The sequence below is a fragment of the Galeopterus variegatus genome, unplaced genomic scaffold, assembly GCF_000696425.1.
Source record: "Galeopterus variegatus unplaced genomic scaffold, G_variegatus-3.0.2 Scaffold2789, whole genome shotgun sequence".
NCBI lineage: Eukaryota > Metazoa > Chordata > Mammalia > Dermoptera > Cynocephalidae > Galeopterus > Galeopterus variegatus.
Genome location: NW_007728900.1, coordinates 202,425 through 226,064, shown reverse-complemented (window position 1 = coordinate 226,064; position 23,640 = coordinate 202,425). Strand labels below are relative to the sequence as shown.

Below are 23,640 nucleotides of genomic sequence, written 5' to 3'. Positions count from 1 at the left end.
ATATAGCTTCACTCTCTTATAATTAATATTTCATACTATATTTTCTTTCATCCCTTTATTTTAATCTCATCTGCCTTTCAAATTTCAGTGTGTCTGTTTTATATATATAGCTGATCAGTGACATATCTCGGTTTATTCTCATCATCTTATATTTTTGCTACTTACCCTGTTTTTTCTATAGCTCTTCATTTCCTCCTTTCTTGCCTTCTATGGATTGAATTTTCTCTAATAGAGATTGAGTTTTCTTTCCTACTGCAGGTTTGAATGTAGAGATTCTACTTCTATTCTTTAATGATTATGCCTAAAATTTTGGAATGTTTACACAACTTAAAGCACAAAGTTAATTGATAATTGTTACACAGACAATACAAGAACTTTAGACTACTTACATTCATCAATACTTCTCCAAAGCCTGTGTTACATTATTATTATCCAGATTTTTATTTACATCTTTTTTCAAACCCCTCAAATGAGTACTCATTGTCTATTATTATTATTATTGTTTATAAAGTCAATGCTAACTAAGATTTACTCACATTTATGAATTTCTTTGCTCACAGGATTTCTTTCCTTGTATTTTATTCAATTTTTGGAATAATGCCGTTCTTTGTTTACTTCCCTCTGGTGGTAAGGTGGTGAGAATTCTAAGGGGGCACAACTACTATGCTCTACTGAGGGTTCAGGCTTAACATGTTTCTGGAAATTTTCCCATGCACATATGCAGACAGACAGACAATTACAACACCCATGATACTTTCTGCACAGCACCTTTACCCTCCTCACTAATTCTTAAATATCTAGGTGCCTAGATTACAGAGGCTGGCAATTTTACATCACCACCACCAACCAGGCAACACAACTTCAGTTCACATGCCTACCTCTCTAGTTTTCATATTCTGCTTAGTTTCTGGCTCCTTAGTAACTTCAACACTTTTGTAAGCTATGTATTGAAAATAATACTTCACATATTATCTAAAAAAAATAAATAAGATGTTTGTTGCGAAAGGATTTTCACTTTGTCTAGTCCATCATATCACTAGAACCAGAAATCTCTTTTGAGTATCTTACTACCTTTATTGACATGACCATTTGAAATAATGGTTCAAAGCAGCAGACTGATTAACCCTCCACCCATGTCAAGAAACTAATCATCTACTATATTTCACAACTGTTCCTCCATTCCCAGGACTTTTCATCCAACCCAGGGTACACATCTTCACTTTAACTATTGTTCCAGAAACAGTATGAGTCTTTGTGTGGTAGTAGTATAGTAAGTAGACTCAATACTAGGATATCATTAAAAAACTAATTTAAGTGGATAATTTAAGTGCGAAGCAAGTAGACTTGAAGCTCAGTGTACATAATGACTATCTTTATGCTATCAAAAAACCCCACAATTAATCTTATTATATCAATAATAATTATTCATGAGAAAGACTTTTTTTGTAAACTGGACTGATTTGGTCCTTACGTTTTGCTAAATGCTACTAGAACAGAGACTCAGTATGTTAATACAATCATATTCATTATACAAACCAAACTTTCTTCTATGAAAGGCCTTTATTATTTAGCATAGATGTAAATTTCCAAGTTCATATTCTACAAATTCAAAAAGGTGTAAATATTTTTAGCATAGTTGTCTTGCTTCGGGAAACAGAGGGGTGGACAAGAGAATAAACTGAGGAGCTCTCTGAAAATACAAATGCTTGGTTTCCCTGAAGATTTTAAGTCAGTAGGTTTGTTTCTTTGCTTTTGTATCTCATCTAAAAAACTGGGACATCCTTGAAGGGTAGGATTTTTAAAAACTTTGAATGCACAGTAACAAATACAAAGTTATAAAAAAAAGTTTGTGAAGCTAAGTAATTAAAGATATATTTCTGTTAAAAAGAATTGCAGGTATCCTCACTAGCGTGATAAAGAACTTTTTTTTTTTTTTTTTTGAGAGTAGTACATGGCCAACTTCCTCCAGGTAATCACTATTTACTTTCTTCTACGATCTATAAAAGACCCTTAGATATACATTCCACATTTTATAAGTAGATCTATAGTTACAGTGAATAGTGCAAAATTCATGTGTTAACACCGATCAGTATCATAAACAACGTGCTTTGGATTCAGAGTGCTATCTCTTGACTATCAGTCTCACATGTTTCATACCAGAGTGACCACAGTTTCCAGTATGTTTCCCTGTAATTTTGACATTCCCCTTCCATGTGTCTTTTAAATTGCTTTTATTCAGTATTCCAGAGTTATACAAAAACAAGTGGATAGTTTAGTTTTTATTTTCTGCAATTCAGATCTAAAATAAGATCTGCTTTCCATTAAAATTTCTCTTAAAATGCACAAGTGTGTGTCTTTTAAATTGCTTTTATTCAGTATTCCAGAGTTATACAAAAACAAGTGGATAGTTTTGTTTTTATTTTCTGCAATTCAGATCTAAAATAAGATCTGCTTTCCATTAAAATTTCTCTTAAAATGCACAAGTGCAATATATACATACAAATAGGCAAAATTAAGGTCTGTACATAGATAAACACATAGTGAGATACACCTACATCTCATCTTTGCTAAAGTACTACTAATACTTTTGTTATGTATTTCACAACTGTTTCTCCACTGCCTATTGACTGCTTTATAGGGGAACAAAACATTTTACTCAGGAAGATTAGGCAGAACAGAATGTAAAAACTGCATTAATTTCTTTAATAAATGAAAAATTATTGTAATTAACAATGGCAGTTAACATTTGAACATTTATTATGTACCAGAACTACTCTAAGTGCTTTAGATGCATTACATCATTCAATCTTTATAGTAAACTTAGTAAAGCATGCTCTTTTATTATCATCCCCTTTTTACAAATGGAGATTAGGCTCAGAGAAGTGAAGTTACTTATCCATAGCCACATAGCTAGGAAATGACAAGGCCAGAATTAATTCAAGTAGTCCAGCTCCAGACTACCCTCATAAGAAGCAATAATAAAGAAGCAGTCTATTAAAAGGCTAAGCTGGTTGGGTAATATCTTATTATTGCCTTCCTAAAAGACTCATCAAAAATAGTGCAAATTATCTAGGAAATAATACCCTTTTATCCCTAGATTAAAAGGAGAAAAGACCTAAGTAGGCACTTCCCAAAAAAGGATATCTAAACAGCAAAAAAAAAAAAAAAAAAAAAAAAGGAAAGGCGACCATCACTGCATTTTAAGAAAACATAAGATTTTTAAACAAAATCACGAGATGCCTCTATACACCTGCCGAAATAACCAAAGAGAAGATACATAATCCCAAATGTGGGGAGAATGTACCACAACTGAACTTTTCATATTATTTGTGATAGGAATATATATTCGTAAAATATGAAATAAGTTTGTCAGTTATCTAATTTTAGCTATGACCCTGCAATTCCAGTTCTAGTACATGCCCAAGAAACAAATGCATAGTTTTAAAGGTTCTTCAAAAAGTTCACAGAAAAATAGAGTTAAAAGATAATATGACTTTTTCCATGAATTATTTGAAGTACCTTCAAATATATAAGAATGCTCACGGAAGGTTTATTTGTAGTAGTCAAAAACTAGAAACAATCCAAATAGCCACTATTGAAAGAATAAATTGTGTTATATCCATATAATGAAATAACTCCCAGGAATAAATATCAAACTGATGCTACATATAACCATCTGGATGAATCTCATAGACTTAAGAATAAGCAACAAAACAACCCCCCCAACCAAAACCAAAATACCTCGAAGATATTGCTGGTCTGGCTCCACACCATCACAATAAAGTAAATATCACAATAAAGTGAGTCACTACATATAACCATCTGGATGAATCTCATAGACTTAAGAATAAGCAACAAAACAACCCCCCCCACCAAAACCAAAATACCTCGAAGATATTGCTGGTCTGGCTCCACACCATCACAATAAAGTAAATATCACAATAAAGTGAGTCACAAATTTTTTGCTTTCCTAGTGCATATAAAAATTATGTTTACACTATACTGTAATCTATTAAGTATGTAATAGCATTATGTCTAAAAAAGCAATGTAATAATTTAAAACTGCTTTGTTAAAAAATGCTAACAATCATGTGATCTTTTTGCTGGTGAAGGGTCTTGCCTTGATGTTGAAGGCTGCTGATTGATCAAGATGGTGGTTGCTGAAGGTTCAGGTGGCTGTGGCAATTTCCTAATATAAGACAACAGTGAAGTTTGTTGCATCTATTGACTATTCCTCTCACAAAAGATTTCTCTGTAGCATGTAATGCTGTTTGACAGCATTTTAGCCACAGTAGGACTTTCTTTAAAACTGGAATCGATCTTTTCAAACCCTGTTGTTCCTTTATCAACAAGTTCATGTAATAATCTAAATCCTCTGTTGTCATTTCAACAATGTGCAAAGCATCTTACCAGGGATAAATTCTATCTCAAGAAACCACTTTTTTTGCTCATCCATAAGAAGCAACTCCTCATCCTTTAAAGTTTTATGAGATTGCAGCAATTCAGTCACATCTTCAGGCTCCACTCTTGCTATTTCCATCACATCTGCAGTTACTTCCTGCACTGAGGTTAATTTACTTTGCCCAGACCCATCGGTGGAATCACTATATATGGCAGCTAATGGCTTAAAGATGTATTTCTTAAATAATAAGACTTGAAAATCAAAATTATTTCTTCATTCATGGGCTACAGAATGGATGCCATGTTAGCAGGAATGAACACAACATGAATCTCCTTGTACAACATCAGAGCTCTTGGGAGACCAGGTGCATTGTCAATGAGTAGTAATAGTCTGAAGAAAATCTTTTTATCTGAGCAATAGGTAAGGTTCAGTGGGATTAAAATATTCAGTAAACCATTCTATAATCAGATGTGCTGTCATCCAGGCTTTGTTATTCCATTTATTGAGCACAGGCAGGGCAGATTTGGCATAATTCTTAAGGACCCAAGGATTTTCAGAATGGTAAATGAGCATTGGCTTCAACTTAAAATAACCAGCTGCATTAGCCTCTAACAAGAGTCTGTCATATTGTCTTTTGAAACCAAGCATTGACTACTGTGCTCTAGCTATGAATGTCCTAGATGACATCTTGTTCCAATGTAAGGCTATTTTATCTACGTTAAAAACATCTCGTTTACCTTCTGGATATCTTCTGGATAACCTGGTGCAGTTTCTACATTGGCACTTGTGCTTTACCTTGTCCTTTTGTTAGGGAGAAGGCTTCTTCCCTTAGACCTCATGAACCAACCACTGATAGCTTCAAACTTTTCTTCTACAGCTTCTTCACCTCTTTCACACTTTACAGAATTGAAGAAAGACTTGCTCTCAATTACGCTTTAGCTTAAGGAGATGTTCTGGCTGATCTGATCTTCTATACAGACCACTAAAACTTTCTCCATTATCAGCAGTAAGGCTGTTTTGCTTTCTGATCAATTGTGTGTTCCCTGGAGAAGCACTATTAATTTCCTTCAAGAACTTTTTCTTTACATTCACAACTTGGCTAACTGGCACACGAGGCCTAGCTTTTGGCCTATCTTGGCTTTCAACACGCCTTCCTAAACTTAATTAATCCCAGCTTTTGATTTAAAGTAAGAGACTTACAACTCTTCTTTACACTGGAACACTTAGAGGCCACTGCGTGGTTATTAATTGGGGAAATTTCAATTGTTGTGTTATCGGGAAATAGAATAGGGAGACCCAAGGAGAAAGATGAAGAATGACCGGTCAGTGGAATAGTCAGAAGACATACAACATTTATTGAATTATTTCACCATCTTATATGGGTATGGTTTGTGGCACCGCAAAACAATTACAATAGTAACATCAAAGATCACAGACTACAGATCACTACAACAGACACAGTAATAATAGAAAAGCTTGAAATACTATAAAAATTACCAAAATGTGATACAGAGACATAAAATGAGCACATGCTCCTGGAAAAATGGTGCCAATAGACTTGCTTGACGCACGATAGCCACATTCAATTTATAAAAAATGCAATACCTGTGAAGCACAATGAGGTATGCCTGTATTATATGAAAATGAGGAACATATTAAATTAATCTATGAGGACAAAAGTCAAAAGAGTGACTGACTAAAGGTGGGGAGAGACTGACTGGAAAGGAATACAAGGCAGCATTCCAGAGTACTATATCTAAGTTAAATGAGTGTATTTATATATGAATACTGCATAATACTGTAAATTTAAGATTTGAAAAAATTATGTCACAGAAAAAATTAGTAGGAAATTCACATATAGAGCACTAAAGTTAGACAAATGTGAAATGGAAAACTGGAAACTTGCAAATTAAAAGTATATGTGAAATCCGGGATAAATAAGCAAAGTAGTCATAGTAACTGCAAATTGGGGGAAGATCCTACTCTTCATGCTTATTCTTACCACTCAAACAATCAAGGTACATTATGGATCAAAAACAGGGACAAACAAAATAAAAAAATTTTAAAAAACCCCAAAACCAAAAAACAGGGACAAGCAAAAGGAGTATAGTAAACATTTATAGTTTTATCCAACTGAAATCTACCAGAGTTGTTATATTTTGGTGTATTATCTTAGGTGTTTTCATTTATATGTCTTGACACAAATAACCACATAGAATTTTTCAAAAATAAAAATTAGATTATATTCCACTAGTTCTTTAATCAAGTTTCTCTTTTTGGACACTTAGGTTATAAATAATAATTATTCTAAAAAATAAGATAATTTATATAAACTGACTTTAGTTCTGTGTGAGAAGAGGAAAAAGACTATAAATTGTACCTATTATTATGACATGAATACTTCTGACATGAATAACTAAAAATCATACTAAATTAACACAGGAAAAAAGAGGCTAAGCAGCATTAAACAAGATTAAGGACTAATGTAACAATCTTTGATGAACTCACCCTTTTCATTGTCTACTGTCCATCTTAGTCCATGGTAATATTCCTGCGTAGAAGTATATTTCAACTGATACCAATACAGCCATTCAGGCTTTCTTTTGATTAGTATTTGCGTGGTTTATTTTTTTCTGTCCTTTTTACTCTTAACTTATCTATGTCTTTATATTTAAAGTGGTTGGCTTTTTGTAGACAGCATATAGTTGATTCTATTTATCCAGCCTGACAATTTCTGCCTTTTAATTGTGTGAGGAGAGGAAGAACAGAGAGGACGTTAGATCATTTGCATTTAACCCAATAATTGACATGATTGGACTTAAACCCACCTCTTGCTAGTTGTTTTCAATTTGTCCCACTTTTTTTGTTCATATTTCCCTCTTTCCTACTTTCTTTTGGATTAGATGTCTTTTATGATTCCAGTTTATCTCCACTATTAGTTATACCTATTTCTTCAAATTTTTAGTTTAAAATAAACACCTATAACTTATCACACTGTGCCATTCATTATAAAACATTATACCATTTAATTTATAAAGTAAGAATCATACAACAATATATTTCCATTTTACCCCTCCCATCTTTGGTGCTATTGTCACCATAAAGCTATCTTTGGTTTAGACAATTATCTTTTTTCTTATTTAATCTTTCTTTGTAACTTTTTTTGAGATAGTTTAAGATCCACAAAAAGTCACAAAAATTGTACAAAGAGTTTCTGTGTTACCCCCCAGGATAATATTTTACATAACCAGAGTACAATATCAAATCCTGGAAATTAAAATCATGCAAATACTATTTGCTCATATTTGCTCAGCCACAGACCTTACTCAGGTTTTTTTTGGGTGTGTGTGTGTGTGTGTGTGTGTGTTCTGAACCTTACCAGTTTTTTTTACGTGTGCTCTTTTTTTGGGTGTTGATGTGGGGAATTTTATCACATGTGTAGATAAATTAAAGTAACTATTACCACAATAAGGATAAAGAACTGTTCTAATATTACAAAGAAACTCTCTCATATTATATCCCTTAGCAGTCATACTTTTTTCCCAACCCTAATACCTGGCAACCACTGATTTGTTCTCCAGTATCATAATTTTGTCACTGCAAGAATGTTATATGAATGGAATCAGATAGTATGTAACCCTTGGAGAACAGCTTTTAGTCTCTCAGTATAATAACCTTGTGATGGATCCAAGTTGTTCTTTGTATCAAAAGTATATTCCTTTTCATAGATAAGTAGCATTACATTGTATGGATGTACTGTAGTTTGTTATCCATTTACCCACTGAATGATATTTAGGGTGTCCAGTTTTTGTGTAGTAGAAGTAACCTGCTATGAACTTTGTGTGTGTTTTTGTGGGGACATGAGCTTTCATTTCTCTAGGATTCTAGGATGTAAAGTGTGATTGCTGGATTGTATGGTAAGGGTATGTATAAACTGGTAAGCAACTGCCAAACTATTTACTAGAGTGGTTACACTATTTTACATTTTCACCAACAATGTATGAGTTCCAGTTGCTCCACATCATTGCCAGCTCTTGGTACTTACCAATACTTTACAGTTGACCCATTCTAATAGACACAATGGTACTTCAAAAGTTCATGGGAAAATAGAATTAAAAGTAATATTTTTCCATGAGCTTTCTGAAGTACCCTCAAATGTAGTAATAGTTCACTGTTGCTTTATTTTACATTTACCTAATGACACTGAGTAACTTTTCATGGGTTTATTTGCCATTCGTGTATTCAACTTGGTGAAGTGCCTGTTCAAGTCTTTTGCCTATTTTCCAATTGAATTGTTCTTTAGATTTATGACCCATTTTGAGTGAATTTTTGCATAAGGTATGAGGTGTAGGTTAAAGTCCTCCCCTCTACCCCTGGTCTTTTTTTTTTTTTTCTTTTGCCTAAGGATGTTCAATTGCTCTAGTACCATTTGTTGAAAAGACAATCCTTTATCCATTCAACTGTCTTTACACATGTGTAAAAATCAGTTGGTAGCTGGCCAGTTAGCTCAGTTGGTTAGAGTGCAATGACACCAAGGTTAAGGGTTTGTATCCCCTACCAGCCAGCCACCAAAAAAAATAAAAATAAAAAAATCAATCAGTACTTTCAGTTTCCAGTTCTGCATGTAATGAGCGTGGAAATTTCCGGTTGGTAGCTGGCCAGTTAGCTCAGTTGGTTAGAGTGCAATGACACCAAGGTTAAGGGTTTGGATCCCCTACCAGCCAGCCACCAAAAAAAATAAAAATAAAAATAAAAATAAAAAAATCAATCAGTACTTTCAGTTTCCAGTTCTGCATGTAATGAGCGTGGAAATTTCCACTCCTTCCTAACAAGTAAAAAGATGAACAGACCGAAAAATCAACAAATCTTGGATCTGTAAGAGAGGTGAGAACACAGGGCAAACTGCTGCCCTCAAGACTGGAGAAACAGTGAGTAACAGCTTACTGAAACAGAGACTCACAAGCAGAAAGTGCCACAAGAACCATTGCTGGGGTAGAAGAAAAACCCTAACTGTAATTGAAGAATTGCTGGAGACTCAGTGTAGACCAGTCTGAGAGTTAAAAATTCCAGAGGCAACGAATTATAGGCTGGTTCTTCTGTGAGTTTTATCACCAGAAACTTGACCAAATTCTCATAGGAAATATTACAGAAATATCCCCTAGTACTTCTAACAGGGGAAGGGGAAAAGGAATCATTTTGAAAAACCTCAAAGCACTGTTTTTTGTTTGTTTGTTTGTTTTTGTGACTGGTAAGGGGATCGTAACCCTTGGCTTGGCGTCGCCCACACTGTGCTCAGCCAGTGAGCACACTGGCCATCCCTATATAGGATCCGAATCCGCGGCCACAGTGCTCCCAGCGCTGCACTCTCCCGAGTGAGCCATGGGGTCGGCCCTCAAAGCACTGTTCTTAATAAGACCCTCCCTCAAGAGAAACTTGTTAACTAGAGCCTAACCTACCTGGATATTAACAGAGTCTAACTGACCTAGGAGAAAGGAAATACCCAACTCCGACCCAACTCTAGCCAATATATTCCATCTAAGGGGGGAGAAAAAAAACCTGAGGAAAACTTGTGAAGGTAAAAGTCCAGAGGCACAGATTCACTAAATGAGACATAATCAAAGGACTATAGCATGGTGTGCCTCTCTCCACACCTACCACCACATTATTAAAGACTTATTTATTGCAGTTACTCTTTTTCCATTGCATGATGTTCCACTATCAAGAAAAAATTAAGAGGCATACTAATTTGAAGAGACAGAGCAAGCATCAGAACCACACATGGCAGGGGTGTCGGAATGATCAGACTGGGAATTTCAAACAACTATGATTAATATGCTAGGAGCTCTAATAGATAAAGCAGACAGCATACGAGATAAACAATATAAGCAGAGAGATGGAAAACCTAGGGAAAAACCAAGCTAGAGATCATAAAAATTTAAAAGAAATAAAGGATGCCTTTGATGAGCTTATTAGTAGACTAGAAACGGCTGAGGATAGAGTCTCTAAGCTTGAAGATATATCAATAGAAATTTCCAAAACTGAAAAGCAAGCATCTATCTTTCTCCATCCATCCATCCATCCATCCATCCATCCACCCACCCACCCACCATATATCTATTCATATATGCAGGCCTTACTTAAACCTGATAGAGTTTCTGACTTAACATGCAGCTTTTAGTTATTTGGGAAAAAAAATTGTCTTTTTTGTCCTCATTTGTAAAAGACATTTTGGCTGGATATTGAATTCTGGGTTTACTTTTTTTTTTTTCCTTTCTTTTCAGTACTTTAAATGTGTGGTACCTCCAGTGATATTTCGGCCAGGAGCCTGTGCAGTTTCTGACCAGATGTCTGCTATAACTTTATCTTTCCCTGTATATAATATTTCTTTTTCTCTGACTACCTTCAAGATTTCTCTGCTTTCAGCCTATGATATGTGTAGGTGCTTTTTTTGTCTGTTTTTGTTTTCATACTGGCTGGGCTTCTTTGAACTTCTGGGATCTGTGGTTGGTTGTCTTTAATCAACCTAGGAAAATTCTCAACCATTATCTCTTCAAATAATTCTTCTGCCTCTTTCTCTCCATATTCCCCTTCTGTAACTCCAATTACAAGTGTATTGGACTGCTAGACATTATCCCACAACTCTTGGCTACTTTGTTTTGTTTTCCCTTTAATCAACCTAGGAAAATTCTCAACCATTATCTCTTCAAATAATTCTTCTGCCTCTTTCTCCATATTCCCCTTCTGTAACTCCAATTACAAGTGTATTGGACTGCTTGACATTATCCCACAACTCTTGGCTACTTTGTTTTGTTTTCCCTCCCACTATGTTTCATTTTGGATAATTTCTACTGATCTGTCTCCAAGTTCATTCATTTTTTTCTTAACTTATATTCAGTCTGCTAAGAACATCAAAAGAATTTTTCATTTTTACTGTTGAGATTTCTAGTATTTTCATTTCACTTTTTAAAAAATTCACCATCTTTTCAGGTATGGTGCATACCTTTCCCACTAGATCCTTTAACATATTAATCAATTATTTTAAAACTTCTGTCTCATACCCCAACATTTAGGTCATCGATGAATTATTCATTCTTTTGATTCTTGGCAATGGGTTGAAAAGTCTTATTTATGTGCCAAATAATTTTTTTATTAAATGTAAGAGATCTTGTATAAAACAGCTGAAACTGAGGAAATAGTATTTTTGCTGGGAAATGGGCACACCTCTTTTTCTGGTAGGCCATTAATATGAGGCACTCAATTGGTCTAGGTTCAGCTGGGTTTTGGTTATAGTTAAGCTGACCATCAGTGTGCTATGGTCAACTTTTGCCAAGCTATGAGAGGCTATTACTTGTATTTAGTGTGATTCAGGGGTATCAGAACATTTTTTCTCTGTGTTTCTGATCTATCCTCAGTTTTTAGCAATCACTACACATTTGAGCTTAAGAGGGTGGTCGTTTCTCCATGCTACTGTCCCTTCCCCAGCAGTAGACTGCTCTTGCTTCATTTTTTGGTGCTAAAATTCTGCTTGGGGAGGGGTTCTCAGTTCTTCTGGTCCATAGTCTTAGACAGAGTGCATATGCCAGAGCTCTGGGTATAGGGCTTTCTTAATGTTCCAGTCCCTCATCATTATGGCAGCCAAACTATACATAGAATCCGAAGCAGGTCTTAGGCAAAACAGAGTTTCATGTCACTCCATCAGTGGTAGCAGATCTGTGCTTTGTACTGATGCCAGATCCTAGGCCCAAGAAGTTTTCTTGCTCCTTCTCCAACAGTTTAAAGCTTCTGCTCCATATAAGAGGAAGTTCCAGAGAAAAGGATGATGTTTTCTGCAGGTCCTCCAGTAAGAAATGATAGCTTCATGAACACCTTCACGCCACTGACAGGGGCTATTGTACTGGCCCATTCTTTCTCTTGAGCAGTCAGTGGAAGGCCAATGGAAAAGCGTTTGTGAGAAAGTGTGCACTTCCCTTGTATTTTGGGCTTCCAGTTATTCCACACTGATAGGCCAGCACACACTTAGCCTTTAGGAATGCATTAAAATTTTAGCTCATTTCTTCTTACCAGTTTCTATGGTGGCTACTTCCTCCTCTTGTGATTTGCAAATGGTGAAACAGTTCATGCATTCCATCTCTTCTTGAAGAAGGGGCTTGTCATTCTGTGGAATTCAGTTCCCATGGTTGCCTTGTGACCTCGGCTCTCTGATGAGGGTCAAGAAAAGTTATAATTTTGTATCTTATACAGCTTTTTCTGTTTTTAAGATGAGAGTAACATTTTCTTGTGGCTTTCTGTATAGTAAGCAGAAGTAAAACTCCCAATGTTAGTATCTTTTGACAATATTTTCTTACCCCATCTATGGAGCCCACTTCTAAATTCTTGCATATTTAAAAGAAAACTACATTGATTCTGCCTGGTGCAGTGTTCCTTCTCATTCACACCAGTCTATAATAGAAACAGCTCATCACTCTTTCCTCGTTCACTTTGCAGTAGCATCTTTTAAGTACCCCAGTTAGAAAATTTTAATATGTATGTCATTGAGCTTGGTTTCACAATCAGTTGGCTCTCTCTTTGACATCAGTAATGCTATATACACAATCAGAAATAAAATCTGATAAAATGACTAGGGAGAAGAAAAAATGCCAGGCAGTTAATTCTAAGCTTATAGAAGGCAAATAAGTTAATACCAGCAAAATCTCAGATATCTCTATTTGATTAGTAATGTGAAAAAGGCATTTATCCAATTTCCTGGCATGGCAGAAGAATTATGCAGGAGGAGTTAATGAGAATTTAGTGAACTGGAGGTAAGAAAAATAAGTCAGGAAATGTGTGTGGTGAACTGTGGGGAAGAGACTGTGAGGAAGCATGGGTTTGAGTGCCACTGTTAAGGGAAGAGTGGCAGGTGTAAGACTAGAGAAAGAGAGAAAAGGGAATAGAAATGGAGGAGAGGTGGACTGACAGACCAACAGCTGAAGAGAGAGAAGGGGAATAGGACAGAGGGAAGAGAGGAGGCAAGGATTGAAAGAAGGAATAGGACAGTGAGAAAGAAGAGAAAAGGTAGAAGGGAAAAGGGAAGGAGAAGAGAGAAAAAGAAGGAAATTGAGAGAAAGCAAAAAGAAGTTTCAGAGTTTCTGAATTTCTGTCTACACCCAAAGATGGCTCTATAACAGTAGAGAGTGGGTCCAGGTTTCATGTATGAATTTATGAAGAAAAACCCCATATCTTTAAAACCACTTCATTTATGTCATAAAAAATACATATTTCTTTACAATTAACAACATTTTGTTTTCTTCATATATAGTGCCATACCTCATTGAAAGATGAATCCATCAATTCAAGCATTTAGCACTGACTTTTGGACTAATACTAGCAACTCATTGGCTCACCAGCATCTATAACTATCTAACCTCATTTCCCCCAAAGTTAATCAAGTAGATTAGTAGACTTCTAATTTTTTTGCCTAAAAGAACACTGAAAAACACCCTCAAAAAATTATGATATATTTAAGTACTTGCAAGAGCTATTTCTAAGATATTGTAAAAAGACATTTTTGGGTAAAATATGAATTTTAAATCTAATAAAATGTAAACACCATAATGACTTGATGTTCAACATCATCCACTTAAAATACATATATAAACAAGCTCTTCTTTAATAACGGAAAACTTTAATCTTTTCCTTGAATTGGTATTTTCAGTTCCCTTAAAAAACAAAATTTATCAAAATGATCTTATTCTACATCTTTTAAGTCTTAAGATCTTCTCTGAAAAAAAAATCTAGGTATATCTATACGTACAATTTCATTTCCTGTTACTAAAACACTCTATAAGAAAATTTCTAAATTCAGTTACCATTAAAATTATTAGTAGTACAGAATTGATCAAAAAATATGATAAATCTTGATAATTATTCAACAAAAAAGTAATATGCTATTGGAAATTATCTTAATAATATGGTTGTGGCATCATCTCTTCCTCCACCCCTTTGTTTTGGTATCTTGGAATGAAAATTACATGTTCTCAAAATTCCATTCATACTGCTCAGCATTTTCTATTTCTATTGTTCATCTCTATATTTATATAGTCATAGAAATAGAAAGTTTTCTCATGGTAATGTCACTCAATTTTTTAAACCCCAAGTCTATGCCAAAAATCTCATAGTAATCTAATATCAAAAATATTTTTAATGATCATCTGACATCTTGATTAGACTATCCTTCAGTTTTATTAAATGCAAAGAATTGGAGCTGCCTACCTTGCTACCTAGTAATTGCCATTTACAGTCACAGTTTTAGCAAACTACCAAATGGCTTTACCAACATAAAATAAAATATATAGGACTACAATCCCTTATCAGGACAAATGAGTTTCATAATTCTGCCATTTGTCCATTTTTGGAAGATAATATGGTAAGATGGATCAGTTAGAGCCCTGACGATCATGTAAAGAGATGCCTTTTATTCATTCGCCATCATAAAATTTCACAGAAATTAATTAGCCATTGCCACAAAATTACTGTGTAACAAACTATCCCAAAATTTAGTGGCTTAGAACATGCGTTTATGTAATGTCATCGATCTGAGGGACTGTGTACGGTTGGCTGCTTTTAGCAGAGCTTGCTTATATGTCTGGAGGTTGACTAATTAGGCTGGAGCAAACAGACTCTGCTGCAAGTGTCTTTCTTCCTCCTCCTGGGATCAGCAGCTAGCTTGAGCATATTCTTCTCAGGGTGATGGCAGAGGAGCAAGAGCAAGCAAGCCCAACTACGTACACACATTTCAAACTTCTAGTCAGTGTCACACCTAACATCAATTGGGTCAAAGCAAGTCACAGGGCCAAGCTCAGAGTCAAAGGACGGGGATGTTTCCCACAATGAGAAAGCACTGCTTCATGGAAAAGTGCATAGATACAAGGAAATGTGAAGAATTTAGACCTTCATACAATTTACTATAACTATTAAATGTAAGACAAATCTTTCAACATCTAACAATAACTTAATATTGATTAATAGAGAACAATTAATCAGCTCTATAAGTAAAATTAGTACAGTCTAAAAGGTAATTTATATGCCTTAATATTAACTCAGGAACACTAAGAGTTACTTCTGTAATTCTTAAAATATTAACCCGTCTAGGCATTGTATTTGTACATCAGAAGGTCACAAAAAGATGAGAGGATAATCACTAAATGGAAAGGCAGCTGGCTTAAACAGGCTTTCAGCTCTTAATTGGTAATACTGAAATGGCAATCTATATATTCTATCTTAAATTAGCATCTCTGCGGGAAAAATAGCCACATTTGATTTATTTCAATTAAGTCCTTGAAGATTATGTTTTCACCAGTCTAATGAATACCTGTAAGTCAGACACTAGTGGCTAAATGTTATATTTTCTGAAGTGGCTCTGTGTAATATAACATAACCCTTTTCAGTATACTCATTCCAATTCTCACTAAAGAAATAACACATAGTTATATGATTCATCACTTTACTATGCGAACAGAATGTGAAAACATCAAATAAAAGTTTAAAACAAGAAAAATGATTTCAATTTTCCAACATGAGTTTTCCAAAAATATTTAAAGAATTTCATATGACAGATCGACAATAATACATAACAGTAAGCCACACATCTTAAAACCTCGATGAGAAAAAAACATATTTTTCAGAACCTTTTCAGTAAAACACATGTCTGGATATAAAAACACTTTTCTGCTACCAAGCGAATATTTGAATAAGCAACAACAATCTTGCTTTACTCTGGCTTTGGGCTTATTCTAGTATTTCCTTAGACATAACTCATGTTACCTGTAGTTCAGTGCTTGCAAAAAGAAATACAAATAATACAACTGACACTGAAGGCTGATGTAACCTACTGGGCACAGAAATAACAAAAATTAAATAGTTTTGATAAAGCTTTCATGAAGAAAAATTTAAAGAGGGACTCCCTTGTCTGTTCACTTAAACCACTTCCACTTATAACTACCAAAATATGTCAACTTTAAGAGGTTTCTATGATACCTTAAAGGTCATCAAGAAATATACCAGCCAGACGCCAAAATTAAAGCCATCAAGAAAAAGAAATTAATGATATTTTTCTGTGAATGTCTATATGCTAAGTTTTTTTTTTTTTTTTTTTCCTTTTTGAGACCTGCCGCACCGCGCTCAGCCAGTGAGCGCTGTGAGCGCACCAGTCATCCCTATATAGGATCCAAACCCGTGGCGGGAGCGCTGCTGCGCTCCCAGCGCCGCACTCTCCCAAGTGCGCCACGTGGTCGGCCCTATATGCTAAGTTTTTAGTGTTTGCTTAAATTATTTCATATTTTTAAAAAATCTTTTCAATAAACTTTCTGACTTGGAAAAATACCCTGTATACATAAGAGTATATAAAAGGTATGTGAATAGTTTCATCCCCCTTCTAATGACCATCCCCTGATTATGAATACAAAATTTCTAAACTTTAAAAGTCTCCTTTATTTCACATTTTCTTTTTTTCCTCCTGAGAGGTATAAGCACTATCCTTGAAGTTATAGTATTTATTCTCTATCTTTTCTTTATGGTTTGACCATCAATATATATATTCCTAAATAATATATTGTTTATATTGCATGCTCATAAGTAGAAAAGTACTATAAGTTCTTCCACAATTTTCTTTCATTTATGCTTGTTAATCATTCACACTGATTCATAGATTAATATTTCCTTTATTTTCACAGCTGAATATATCCCACAGTGTGAATGTTCTATAAGCAAACATTTGTACTGTTTTCAGTTTTACACTACTGCAAACAATGCTACTATGTACACTGTTTATCTCAAACTTTGGAGTGCATAAGAATCACCTGGGGAGCCTGTTAAAACATGGGTTCCTGGGATCCAACTCCAGAAATTCTAATTCAGTAAGTCTTGGGTAGGGTTTTAGAACTGGCTTTTCTTACAAGCTCCCAAGTGATACTAATGCTACTGGTGAGCAGACTATACAGTTTTGAGGAGCAATGTTGCAGGGTATATTTATCTTTCTTATTTATTTGAAGGAGTTCACCATGCAATCTGAATACTAACGCTTTGTCATTTATGTGTTCTAAGTGTTTTGTCCCAATTACTGGCTTTTTAAAAAACTATTTATTATTTGATGAACAGAATTTTAAAATTTTATTGTAGCCAAATTTATCCCACTTTCCATTTATGGTTTATACTTTTTGTTTCTTAAAGCCTACCCTATGACAAGATCATGAAGATATTCTCATACTATCTCCTAAACACTTTATAGTTTTGCTATTTACATTTAGCTCATTTAATCACCTAAAATTGATTTTGTGTATTTTGTGAGATGGGGTCAAATTTCATTTTCTCATATAGATACTAATTTTTCAAGCATGAAAGTGCTGTATTTTCCCAGTTCCTATGCAATATAATCTTTGCTAGGTATCAAATATCCATACATTTGTGAGTCTGTCTCTGGTTCTGTTCCACTGATCTATCTACATCTGTACCAAAATAAAACTGTTTTCACTTAACTTCCCATATCCTTGTTTTAAACGTGTCTCTTGTATTTTGCACATTTTAACTACTCTGTTAATCCTTCCTTTTACTTAGAGCCATTAAAAGCCATTTTCATTAGATATATTTGAATTTCTGTCTACCACTTTATTTTCTGTTTTCAAAATTTTAACATTTACTTGTTCTGTTTTTTAATTTACTCAAAACATCTATGCTTTTTTCCCTTTTCCTTACTTGCCTTTTTTGGATTAGCCAAATATTCTACTCCCCCTTCTCCCCCCAAATGGTTTGGATTTAATACTTTGCTTCTATTATTTCAGTGGTTTCCCTGACATACAAATCATGTGTTTCATACTTCCTAAGTAATTATAGTAATTACTCAATATTAGTTTCAAAAAATGCATGATGATCATATCTATTTTATCAGTAACAGCCGAATAATAGATGTTGGATTTAAAAAATATATCTGTACTTAATATACACATATATAAAATTTCTTGTGAAGCTCATTTTTAAAAAGATCTGGCGAAAGGGTTACTTATAGTCTGGGAGGCAAGACAGAAACAGGCAGATTTACTAGGTGTTTCAAAGTTGTTTTCAGATTACAGCAGTCTTGAAAGTTGATTTTATTTATGACAAAGTAAGAGACTAATTTGCTTCTTGAATACTGGCTTTATGCCTGCCATCTTCATTTGAGTTCACTCAAATTACTCAGAAACCTGGAAATAAAACGTCTTTGATATTCATTTTTCCCCCTATTATCTGTGTAGTGTAAATACCCAAAATACATATTCATGATGCTATGGCATTAATCAAGATTAAATAAATATTCAGACATTTAATTTATGTAAAGGGCAAATGAAAACATATCATCCCCACTAACAAATGCTGTATAAAAGACAAGGCAGATTCATGATCCTAACAAAACTCAAGTATTACCCAATACTTAAATAAGATGGGAAAATATAATAAAAGACACTCCAATCACTTACATATCTAACGTACTTAAATTTCTGCATGTTAACTCCCTAAAATGAATTAAATTAGGTTTCATAGTTCCTTAAACTAAAGATCAGGTTCACAAGTTGAAAAGAACTGGAGGTTGGAGATTAACTCGGTGGGGGACATGGAGAATAATAGCAATTTGTGGTAACGGGCATGCTGATAGTACTGATCTGATCATCACATCTTGGGCACAAGTGTTGATGGTCAGCTTTGTACTCCATGAATATGGATAACAAATAAAATAAAATAAAATAAAATAATTGATTTTTCCTTGGTACTTATGATGTAAGGGGAATGGAAAGTAGAGGGTAGTCCAAATATTAGACTTTAGAGATCCATAGATATCCTAAAATTATATGTGTTTTATACAGCATACATATTCATCTTTTAGAATCCACCCCAATTTAAAAAAGAAAAAAATATTGTTCTAAATAAAGAAAAATATTTGTTGGCCTCCTTCTCAAGAAATGCTATCTATCCTTTCCATCCATCCATCCATCCATCCATCCATCCATCCATCCATCCATCCACCCACCCACCTATTATGGGAAGATACCTGTAAAACTATTAACAGTAGTACCTCTCGGGAGGCAGCTGGTAGTTTAATAAAGTTTGACAAAGGGGAACTTAATATTTATAACATATGAAAGTTAAAAATGAGAATATAATCTTGTAGTATTGGCATACTTAAATATAAACAATTTTAAATGATTACATACATTTTTTAAATGGAAGATGAGTATATAAGACAGGCTCAGAAAGCTTCACTGAGAATCAAGAAATCTTTATGGAAACTTTACCAAAATTCTCTTGAGTGAAAATTTCCAAAAGTGAACATGAGTAAAGTATAAGAAATATTGGAGCGATAATAGAGGGCCTATAATACAAAGCAAAGGAATTTATATATATATATATATTTTTTTGTATATAAGACAGGCTCAGAAAGCTTCACTGAGAATCAAGAAATCTTTATGGAAACTTTACCAAAATTCTCTTGAGTGAAAATTTCCAAAAGTGAACATGAGTAAAGTATAAGAAATATTGGAGCGATAATAGAGGGCCTATAATACAAAGCAAAGGAATTTATATATATATATATATTTTTTTTAAGAAACGAGAAGCCAGTGAAAGTTTTAGAGTAAGAGAATATTGACATTTAAAATAAATTAATCAAGAAGAACAACCAAGAAAGGTTTATTTTTTGAAGACTAGAGTTACCACATCCCAAATCACAAAAACTAAAAAGTACTGAGATTAGGAAACCAAACGGTGTGTGTCTGTTTGTGAACTGTTTAGTTTACTAAGAGTAACAGAGTTTACAGTAATTAAAACTGAAAATGTTTACTGATAAGTCAAATATAATATTTCAGAATTCTTTTTAGTTTATTCAAGGAACAATACTCCTTCCCTGAGAATATGTTATTATCATAAATGCCCCTAATGAATCAGAATATGGATTTTACCTTTTATTTTCACCACTAATTTCTGAAAACAAAATTATTATTACTTTAAAGACAACACCTTAAGAGTATCCATATTTTCTATCTATTATAATCATTACAGATTATAAAATTACAGGATGCTTCAACTTAGTTTGCAAGCAAATCTAATATTCTACTAAAACAACAGATTGCTAGGAGTGTTATTTACTTTAGTCTTACAATGCTCTCCCAAACTGGCTTTAGAGAAGAAAAAAATTAGAGGAAGTATTTTTCTACCTTTTCCCATCAATAAGAAACTTTCATATAATAATCAAATGACAATAAATATTTTTACCTTTATATTCTGCTCTGGTAAAAACACATTCAGATAATCTCAGGGTTTAAGACGAGATTTTACATGGTTTAAAATAAAACTGAATTTAAATACTTTTTCTCAATATTAACCACGAAAAGGTAGTTTAAAAATTCTAGTCTATTGTTTTCATGGGACCCATGCCATAGGATTTGATATTTTAAAAGAGATGCTTGTGGATTTTTATTCCACCTCAAGAAAACTTTCATGACATAAGCTCCAGTAAAAAAACAAAAAACAAAAAACAAAAAACCAAACCTGACATCTTCTGTATGTATAATAAAAGTTGAAAGAGAAAAATAATGAAATAAAAATACAAAGAGAAGTGGATTCACTATAACAAATACAAATATTAGGATCTAAGTAAAGGTAGACAGGGAAGATTACAACTAGCATGTTGCATAACTTCCCAAGTGAGATCCACAGTGCCCTTGCAATAGGAAGTTAAACTGTAATTGGTAGGTACTTCACATAACTAATTCTCTCTCTCATAACTCCAAAAGCAATGTTTAAGAAAAGTACAGCCCATTCCTGATGTCAAATTTGTTATCACAAATGACATTTAATAAGCAACCTCATGAGTATGATTCTGTATTGCTCTCAGTGGTAAAATAAACAGTACAGCTAGAGAGAAAGTGATATTTTACAGTTTAAAGAGAAACATTTAGATGATAGTCTACATTCTAAAAAATATTTCAATTCTACATGAAGATGATTCAACATCAGTCATTCTTTTCCAGTAGTAAAGGTTTTTCCTGTGACTAAAGGAATGATTCAGTCAGTGAAAGGCACAAATAAGAAAGTAAGGATGACTGGCCTCATTAATGTCTTGCTCTGATACTACCTCCTATTACAGACCAAGGAAAATTAAGTTCTAAATTCATATGAACCTAACTGTGCTAGAAATGGCTAATGGCACTCAGCATCCATTCCTACCACCTCACACTGTTTACAGCCTATGGAAGACGGAAAGTTAAAACTATATTTGTCCAGACCTCCTTGCATTTATACTTCTAGACATGAATAAGTTCATCTGATTGGTAGAATCTTATGTGAGATTTGAAAGGTGAAAGTTTTGTGGTCATTATTCTTCTGCTTTGAATGTTTCTGTTGCAAGCACCATTGTAAAGATGTGAGAGATTTCTGTTGTAGTGCTCCAGTGTTCAGTCTCTACTTTGTGGGAGTTGCTGTGAAGGATTCCTGATGCCTTGATTACAAGTAATGGCATCATGTTCTTGATGTCAACAGTTCCAATGGCAGAGAAAAAAAGAATGGCTCTTTTGGCTTATTTATTTTATGGTGAGATAAAAGTCATTCCAGGAGGGCCAGCCTAAAGAATGATTTTCAGCCCTTCCAACAACAGCAGCCCTTTCACATACACTGATACAACTTGAAGAAACTGACAAATGTTTAGTGAGACCAACCAAAAAGAAATAAAAGGTACAATTACAGTCAGAAATTAAAGAAGGAGCATTACTATTGCCACTACAGAAATTAAAATATTATAAAGGAATGTTACAAACAACTTTTATGCCAAAAAATTAGAAAACACTAATAAAATTGACAAATTCCTAGAAATACAACAGCTACCAAAACTGACTTCAAGAAGAAATAGCAAATCTGAGTACACCTAAAAGAAGTAACACTAACTCCTACAAACTCATTCAGAAAGCAAAGGAAGGAACACTTCCTAACTCATTCTATTAGGCCTTTGCTATCAAAGCCAGAAAACATAAGAAAACTACAGATGAATATCCTTCATAAACATAGGCACAAAAGTAATTTAAAATTTAGCAAACTGAATCCAATAACATATAAAAATGATTTTACACCAAGACCAAGATGGATTTTTCCCAGAAATAGAAGGTTTTAACATAAAAACAAAAACAAAACCAAAAAACAAACAACTAATATAATATCCTATATTGTTATAACAAAGAACATAAACCACATGATTATCTCAAGGGGCAGAAAAAGCATTTGACAAAATCCAACACTTATTCATGATAAAAACTCTTGGCAAACTAGGAACAGATGAAAACTTCAACTTAATCAAGGTTATCTACAAAAAAGTCCTCATAGCTAACATCACACTTAATTGTGAAGTACTAAATGCTATCCCCTGTGATAAGAAAGTGGCTTTTGCCACTTCTATACAACACTGTACTTGATTTTCTAGCTAATGCAATAAAGCAAAACGGCATTTAAAAATTGTTTTAATTTGGGCCGGCCCGGTGGCGCACTGCTATAGTGCGCCGCTTGGGAGGCGCAGCGGCGCTCCCGCTGAGGGTTCGGATCCCACATACAGACCGGTTCCCGCTCACTGGCTGAGCGGGGCGTGGGAGCAACACCGAGGGTTGCGATCCCGTTGCTGGTCCCGGTCCGGTACGGGGGCGACACTGAGGGTTGCGATCCGTTGCCGGACACGGAAAAAGACAAAAAAAAAAAAAAAATTGTTTTAATTTGCACATGATACAATCCTACATGTAGAAAATCCCAAGAAATTCACAATAAAACCACAAGACAAATAAAGGGTAGCAGAGTTCAGGACACAAAATCAATATATAATAGTCAATTGTATTTCTCTATACATTAGTAACAAAATAATCCAAAAATAAAATTAATAAGTAATTCTATTCACAATAGAAATGAAATAAAATACTTTGGAGTAAATTTAACAAAAGAAGTTCAATAATTGTACACTGAAGATTACAAAACACTAATGAGATGTAAAAAATGGTAAAGATGATTAAAAAAAGAATCATGGACAAATTTAATTTATGGATATAGATATAAAGATACCAGCAATGAAATGTAGCAGTTTATCAAAAGAATTCTACATTATGCCCAAGCAATGCTTACATAAGAAACACGAAATTAATTCACTATCAGAATATGTATAAGCAAAATTCATTATGTTAACAGATTAAGCTATATGATTATATAAA

At 34.0% G+C, this 23,640-nt stretch overlaps 1 protein-coding gene across 1 annotated transcript in view; it reads right to left on the bottom strand.

Moving 5' to 3' along the window:
• RFWD2 (ring finger and WD repeat domain 2, E3 ubiquitin protein ligase) overlaps positions 1-23,640 on the bottom strand; it is a 227,116-nt gene that overhangs the window by 26,477 nt on the left and 176,999 nt on the right. The gene's annotated exons all lie outside the window — the stretch shown is intronic.